Raw genomic sequence first — 8873 nt, 5'->3', positions numbered from 1 at the left:
AAGCAGCTGATGTTTGCAAAGGTTTAGCGCAAAAAAAGAAAGACAGAAAAAGTAGCTTTGAGTCATATAGGAAGGACGGAAGGTTAGGATTTAACGACCCGTCGATATCGAGGACATTAGAGACGGAGCAAAAGCTAGAAATGTCTCAAGGATGGGGAAGAAAATCGGCCGTGCTCTTCCAGAGGAACAGTGCCAGCTTTTGCGATCACACGGAAAACCTAAATTAGGAAGTCGGACGCGGATTCGAACCATCACCCTCTCGAAAGGGAGTTCAACGTGCCAACTGATCCATCCCCTTGCTCTGTTTGGCTTCGGATTTTTGTGACATAAATTCTTTTAAATGTCCAGAATCTTGACAAGATAATGAGTGTGTTGCAGATGATTGATCTGCTGATGTTTTGAAAAGACATTTACGTAACCGTAAAATCAGTGTTGAGGACCTAAGTACGAACTTCTGACTTCATCGGAATGAATGTGGAATCTTTTTTCAATAAAATGACAGCAGTTCTTTTCAGCTTCCTGAAATTTGGATCATGAATGAAAGGAGCGTTATTTCAGTGCAGAGACCGACAGATTTGTTGTTAATAAGTAAAGCTTAGGAATAATCGTTCCAGTGTATAAAACATAAGAAATCAAGTAACGATTTATTTCCCCAAAGGGCAGATTATTTTTATACGCGCGAAAATTGTAACGGTGCTCAAAAGTGACTTGGCTAATACAGACATTTTCTTAAGCATTAACTTAAATATTTTAGTGCCCGCATTCGTTTTAAATATCTATTGGGTATTTATCAATATCATTGTTTGATTTTTCCATTCATAATACAACGTATTTAGTAGACAATTTCTTTTTTTTTCGACTTTAACAACCCGTGAAAACCAATCGCAATGTTCGTGACAATCAGCTTGGAGATGTGATAGTGTGTCACAAAAAACTTTGCTGCGAGAGACTTTTTCTACTGGAAAAGAAATAATGATGTGGGAAAATATAGCCCAGGATAGATACTGCGAGATACTCTAATGGCCGTAAGGGATGCTGTAAACACTGCGTCTTCAAAAATTAAAAGCCATTGATTCTGACAATCTGCCCAAGCCTCCACTGTCTTCTCCTCGTCGCAGTTTCTCTCCCACATGTCTGCCTAACAGAAAATGTTTATCCATCTAAACACGAAGCCAAATATAAATTATAAAAGGCTTAATCGAAGGGCATCCCATTTTGCCACAATGGGAAAGCTGTGCACTTTCTCCGAAAGTTCCCCACTGTTCGTTTGACTAACATCTGCACCGTCTTGCAGCAATCCATTGGCGGACAAAGAAATCAGATGGCCATTCTGGGTACTCTGTTTCTCATTATGATGTGCGTTTCCAGCACAAAGTCCGCTTTCACTCGCTTTCTATAGCTTCGCTGATACATGGGCGATTTACCTGGACCATACCATTAGGAACTGCTGAAGACACAGCCCCGGTAATCTCCCTAGTCAAACAAACAATGGGGAACCCAGTTTGTTGTACCTTCGGGGAAAGCAAACAGCTTTCCCATTGTCTGTTGTGATTATTACACCCCATAGCATAAGGCCAGTGTGTCTTGGACGATTGCACTCTACGAGACAACATTCGCCAGGTCTATGTTGTATGCGCAAACGACCATCTCTTGCGTGCACGCAGAAAATGCCTTCATCGCTGAAGACCACGACGCGCGATTCCAAGTAATCCTCTGATGGCACTAGTCGAGCCATCCACGTTGACGCTGTGGCGTGAGTGGAAGACGGGCTACAAGTGCGCGTGGCCGCAGTGACACTGCTTATAAACGGTTTTTAACCCTTCGTCTCGACAAATCTGGCCTCACACAAACCCTCTTATCTGTGCTGTAGTAGCTGTATGATCTTCCATGCTGCCCTTATAATACGACGACCATGGCAGGTGTTTGTGCCAGGTGGACGTCTAGAATCTCGTCTAGCGGTGTCAGAATGTTCACGTGACCACTGATACCTGCATTATTGCACAACTGATGCAACACGTCCAGCTTGTGTGGAAATTCTCCGAAAGGACCATCCCGACACTCAGAAGGCCACACGTTCCAAACTAGCTCAGCACAAATGTGTCTCCGTGGCATGGGTGCCTACTTACTTCACACGTCTGCACCACACTGCGCATTCTTGCTGTGAGAATTCGCTATTAAAGGGTAGACATATATGGCGCCTTGGTACCTGTTCCATGACGCTGTCTGTTAACGGATGACTTTTAAACCGTTATCGACACATCTACTATCCCTCAGGTTTCATATGCCGTCGTCGGATCAAAATCGACGTCGTCTTTCCAGGAGGACTAAATTTTTTCCCCGGTAGTGTATAAGAGGCAACCAAATGAAAAGAGACACATGGGGAAAAACTAAGTAAACTGTTTATTATTTCAGAAATAATGGCCATAAATAGTAATACATTTATCCCGCTGTCAAACAAGACGGTCAATACCTTCACGAAAAGATATTTGCCGTTGCCTACGGTACCATCGAAGAAAGGCGAAAGTAATGAGAAGTAGAAGAAATGAGGACAGCGAGAAAACATCAGGATAGATGGCCGCGAAACAGAGGACGTTAAGGGATTCTATTACCTATACAGCAAAATAACCAGCACGGACGGAGCAAGGAGGACATCAAAAGCAGACTAGCCCTAGTCTTGGACCTGGCCAAGAGAAGTCTACTAGTATCAAACATAGGACTTAATATGAGGAAGAAATTCCTGGGAATATACATTTGTAGCACAGCATTGTATCGTAGTGAAACTGAAACGTCCCCTTTTGAACATTTATACAAGACTGTGCTTAAACTCAACGCAATCTGACTTACAAAAATCTTACTAACTACTGATAGGCATAGTTAGCAAATGAAAGATTTTGATAGAGAACAAACAATGTATTTACCTTAATAATCATAATTGACATCCAGTCTTACAAATTTCAAAACTCCGTCATCTCTCTCCCCACATCCACCACTGCTGGCGGCTCACCTCCAACTGCGCAACGCTGCGCGCTGTTCACATCCAGCTGCCGCTGCCCAACGCTACAATGGCAGACAACAATGCAAACTAGCTACAAGCTGCACACAGCACAACCAGTGATTTTCATATAGAGCGTTACGTAACGTTGCCAATAAGAAAACATAAACAGCCTATTTACATAAAGAAAACATAAACAGCCTACTTACATAAAGAAAACAGCCTACTTACATAAAGAAAACATAAACAGCCTACTTACAAAACATGGACTGCGTGAAAACCGGAACAGAAGAGAATCGAAGCATTTGAGATGGTGGTGCTACAGACGAATGTTGAAAATTAGGTGGACAGATAAGGTAAGGGATGATGAGGTTCTGCGCAGAATCGGAGAGGAAAGGCTTATGAGGAAAACACTGACATGTAGAGGGGACAGGATGATAGGACATGTGTTAAGACATCAGGGAATCACATCTATGGTACTAGCGGGAGCTGCAGAGGCCAAAACTGTAGAGGAAGACAGAGATTGGTATACCTCCAACAAACAAGTGAGGACGTAGATTGAAAGTGCTACTTTGAGATAAAGAGGTTGGCACAAGAGAGGAATTCGTGGCGGGATATGATTGTGCAAGGCGTTCATCTCTTCATCTGAAGCAGATCGACGACCACTAATGTGTTTTTTCAGGGCTCGAAAAATATGGAAATCACATGAGGAGAGATCGGGACTGTATGACCAATGCGTAAGGACTTTCCAGCGAAACCTCCGCATCGTAGTCGAAACAGCCTTGGTAACAAGTGGACGGTCATTATCCTGCAACGGAATAATACCGTCCGTCAACAATCCTGGCCGTTTGGACTTGACTCGCTCAGTTCCTGCAGAGTCTATGTATTGCTGTGCGTTAATCGTGGTGCAGCAGTGTTCCAGACCTTTATCTGTGAGTGCCAGGGCCTGTTACTCATTGACTTTCTGGAACATGACTTTCCTGGAGCTGAACTGCACGGCTTTGGAAATTTTCGGTGGGGGTCAATCCTCTTACATCAATCCACTTCCTTCCACCGTTCGATCTTACGCTTGCAGAAACTGGTGTCACCATCCATCATCTCCCGCGACAATACGAGATAGAAAACGATATTCTTCATCGTGATACCATTCCATGGCTGCAGTAGTGTCGACATTCTGTTCAACGTCTGCTCCTGTCCCTCAGGCTGTGGGAAACCCACTGCGCAGAGATTTTCCGGAACTTCAGCTGCTCTGTCGTGATGGCGTGAGCAGTGCCGTGACTGACGAATGTCTTCCACCGTTCGCCGGCTGTGATCTCTGACGGCAGAGTCCACCGTAGCAATGACAGAAGGGACAACGACACGACGAGCTTGTCATGGTCGACCTTCTCGAAAACGTTTATTCCATGAAAACGTACGTGCACTGACATACTGTGTTGGTCGTACATAGTAGACATTCGAACATGAATTTCACTTGCTGACACTGCTTCCGCAGTCAAACACTGCTCTACACCTCGCTGTTCCTCTTTCCCGGCCTCCATAGTGAAGACTAGTTGAATTCACGTGGAGCACGTCTAACACAGAAATGGCACAGCTCTGAACGTTCAAGCTGTTCCTTCCTGATTCCGAATACAGTGTACTTCCGTGCAGACACCTACCTGCATTACCGACTCCCATCTGCCCCATCATCTGAAGAAACCTGTAGCTGGAAAATGTATGAATGTTCTTAGATGGCTATAGGATCGTGGGGATAAGGAGTGGATTGGACGACAGCAATATGCACTCATGTAGATTAAGGAAAATTAGGCACTTGAGACTAAAAAATAATTCACTTCGGTAATTAATCATTGTGCAAATTTGGGTATCAATTTTAGGTGTGATAAGATGCAGTCCGTGGTAGATAATGGTGATATATAAGTAGAGAGGCACTTTTCCCATAGTTTTACAATTCAGGATACACCGTACTTTTCCGGCTAAATAATATGTAAAACTCAAAACCTATTTGTTTCAGGCACTGTTTATAATGTATATATTTTATAGATTTTTTGTTGATATTAGGTAATACAGCACACTTTCTAAACAGATTAGAAGTATTTTGAATATTTTTGAACCTGCTTAGAGTTATTTAAAAAATTACAAAGAAATTGATGCTATTTGTTTTTCCAAAATGCTTCCTCAAATTGAGGTACCATTTAATCCAATGTTGTACATTTGAAAGAGACCACATGTTTACTAGATATGCATGACATGATGGCTGAGGTACTAGGCCTATTTAATTCCACCTATTAGGCATATTACAATGATAAAAATTATCACATCTTACATTTTAATTTTTATAATATTTTTCCTAATAAAAACGTTATTTTTCTATAATTTAATTGATTCTGCAATAAAGCTTAGATCTGCTACATAAGTATGGACTATTGCAAGTTACGGAAAGAAAGTGGAGCAATGCTTTATGAACTTCAGGAAATATTTGTACCTGAATTATGAAAAATACATCTTGCGGGAAATTGCGAATGATGATATGAGTTCAGTTAAACTGTGCCTCAGAACATTCCTGAAGCATAGTCTTCATCCTGCAGCATTTCTCCATCTTCAAGCTTCCTTTTGGCATTCCTTTTAGCACTTCTTGCTTCTTTGGTAACTTCAAGAGCGAATCTTTCAGCTTCATACACCTGTTGTCAGTCACACGCAAGCAATTCATCTTCCATATTAGAGCCACATTTTATGCCTAAATTTCTCAGGACTTCCAACCTTCCAACCACTGCATCATTGAAACATATCACTGCATCTAGAACACCAGCGTTTAATGAAACTTCCTGGCAGATTAAAACTGTGTGCCCGACCGAGACTCGAACTCGGGACCTTTGTCTTTCGCGAGCAAGTGCTCTACCATCTGAGCTACCGAAGCACGACTCACGCCCGGTACTCACAGCTTTACTTCTGCCAGTACCTCGTCTCCTACCTTCCAAACTTTACAGAAGCTCTTCTGCGAACCTTGCAGAACTAGCACTCCTGAAAGAAAGGATATTGCGGAGACATGGCTTAGCCACAGCCTGGGGGATGTTTCCAGAATGAGATTTTCACTCTGCAGCGGAGTGTGCGCTGATATGAAACTTCCTGGCAGGAGTGCTAGTTCTGCAAGGTTCGCAGAAGAGCTTCTGTAAAGTTTGGAAGGTAGGAGACGAGGTACTGGCAGAAGTAAAGCTGTGAGTACCGGGCGTGAGTCGTGCTTCGGTAGCTCAGATGGTAGAGCACTTGCCCGCGAAAGGCAAAGGTCCCGAGTTCGAGTCTCGGTCGGGCACACAGTTTTAATCTGCCAGGAAGTTTCATATCAGCGCACACTCCGCTGCAGAGTGAAAATCTCATTCTACCAGCGTTTAATGTATTTAGTCCTATATAAACATCTTTCCCATACGCAATGGTTGAAACTATCACTTATATTCTGAGTGCCGCCATTAAGACATTTACTAAACAAAACAGGGTCACTCAGGGCTCTAAAAATTGGTTTTATTTCATTCATAACAGGCTCAGGAATAGAATGCTTATGATGGCATATTTGACCACTTTCTTGTGCTTTTTGGTAACCACATCTAGAATCTGCTCCTTTAGGGCAAAGTCGGTGAACAACTTATGAAAGTAGGTGGCCCATACAACTTTTCTCATCGCTCTAACATCATTCAGATGTGCAGTTCGTCTAATGGCCAGTCCATAATAACTCTGAAGAAGGTCTGTTTCAGTTTCTGTCAATATGCCTCGGCCAGGCTGAGATTTTCCATCATATAGAAACGTTCCTTTCATTTGCCATGGCAGATGTGGCAGTACTTAGATAAGCACTCAACACCAACAACTTATCCATTCTCCAGAGAAATAGCACTCTCAACACCATTCAAGGAACGATGTCCTCGGCGTTGCCATGTCCCATCAAGTGCAACAGCAATGTCCCTGGTTCCATAATATTTACGGTTTCTTCTACTGCACGTTTCATAGATGCTTTAGACACAACCATCAAGGCACCTAGAAGTATTTTTATGTACTGGCTGAACCTACTGGGAGGAGGAGGAAGGCCCATCAAACCACAAAACGTTTGTGCAGCCTTTCTTCCTTTTCCTATTGGACGCTGGTTTCTGTAACAGAAATAAAGGGGGCGTGGCGGCATACATGACCGTAACTTTAAAATTTTGTGTATATATGTCATTTTTCATTTGAAACCTTATAATGTATATATCAATGTAATCAGGAAAGACTATAGAATTTAATTAATTCATTAAAAATTTCGAGTTTCCACCATTTATAAATACCCTGTATACTTCTTTACATAGTTGCATTAAGTAGTTACTAAATAACGACAACATGGCGATTTTCGTTAAAAACAGGTGTTCGTATGAATATTTTCAAATGTAGAGCGAACCTGGTCGTTAGAAACGCTAGTTTCTGAAGACGTAACGTTCCGTTGTGCTCCTTGTGGAACTGGTTGTATTTTATTTATTTACTGCAGTTAACATGACTCCACTGTCTTGTGATTGTAAGACAGGTTGTTATATTCTACAAATTCTATATTTATTTCAAAGTGACATTGAAGTTTTATTTTTAAACACTTATAGATAAATTACACAGCCTTATTAACAGAAAATGGTAGAAATGAAAGAAAGAAAGAAGAGTGAAGTGAAAGAAAAACACATCACCACAGGACCCCGTGTCACTATTCTGTTAAAATAGTAACAACCAGTCTCGGATATTCTCATCTGACAATGCAGCTGTCTACGTTTATCCTTGTACTAAAATACTGCCAAATGACTCTGGATGGTTCGGCTCCACTCGAGTACTTACATTACCGTTTAAGTTCCCACGTCTAAATTTTTTATGCTATTTAAAAAATTGTGTACTAGAACTGACCACTTGTTGGTGTTATTAAGTGTACGTATCAGTATCCCATTCTGCTCCATCATCAACATCTTGCCGACCGTTTTGGCCGAGCGGTTCTAGGCGCTTCAGTCCGGAACCACGTGACTGTTAAGGTCGAGGTTCGAATCCTGCCTCGGGCATGGATGTGTGTGATGTCCTTAGGTTAGTTAGGTTTAAGTAGTTCCAAGTTCTAGGGACTGATGACCTCAGATGTTAAATCCCATAGTGTTCGGAGCCATCAGCATCTTTATCCAAATTTTATCCAATTTGCTTTCATGCTCATTGTTTCCTTGTTGAAGTCCATCTCGAGGCGATTCAGCTCCTATGGCTTTTCTTGTACTGCTACGCTCCAAACTTTGATCTTGTTCCATCCGATTACGGCCCCGTACCTCGGCACCGACATCCGTATGTTCTCTACTGCTAAACTGATATTGCAGAGTTCTTGATATTTATTGGCAACAGTATTAAGTAATTGCGATCTCTCGGTATGTTGATCGCTCCTGTCCATTATCAAGTTACTCAGTCCGTTCCCCTTTCTGTTTGACGTAAACTGCAATGAAGTACCACATGTTCCGGCATCCCTACTTCTTCCAGAACTGCTATAAAAGACACATGGTGGCCATAAAGAGAGGTGCCGCTTTCGGCTGCTACTTTTATTTGGGAGCAAAGGTTCTAAACATCAGTTGTGACGGGCATTAGCTCACACTAAACGAACGTCTTGGAGAAGCAAGCGCATTTCCGCGATAGTTACAGTCACCCTCCGGCCACGTGGGTCAATAGTTTATGTGGCATGTTGTAACAGGGCTCCTGAGTTCTGAAGCCTCACAAGTTTACGGAAGGATGCCTGTTTCCGTCGAGCTGACTGTTTAAACATCTTGTTGCTCACTACTCGCGAAAACTCAGTTCAAAAAAATTATGATGACAGCTTGAAAGTACGACCACAACCACACGATGAAGTCATCCAGAACTGGCATTG

The sequence above is a fragment of the Schistocerca cancellata genome, chromosome 6 (genome assembly GCF_023864275.1).
Source record: "Schistocerca cancellata isolate TAMUIC-IGC-003103 chromosome 6, iqSchCanc2.1, whole genome shotgun sequence".
NCBI lineage: Eukaryota > Metazoa > Arthropoda > Insecta > Orthoptera > Acrididae > Schistocerca > Schistocerca cancellata.
The sequence above is the reverse complement of the archived record's forward strand: the minus strand, read 5'-3'. Positions refer to the sequence as shown.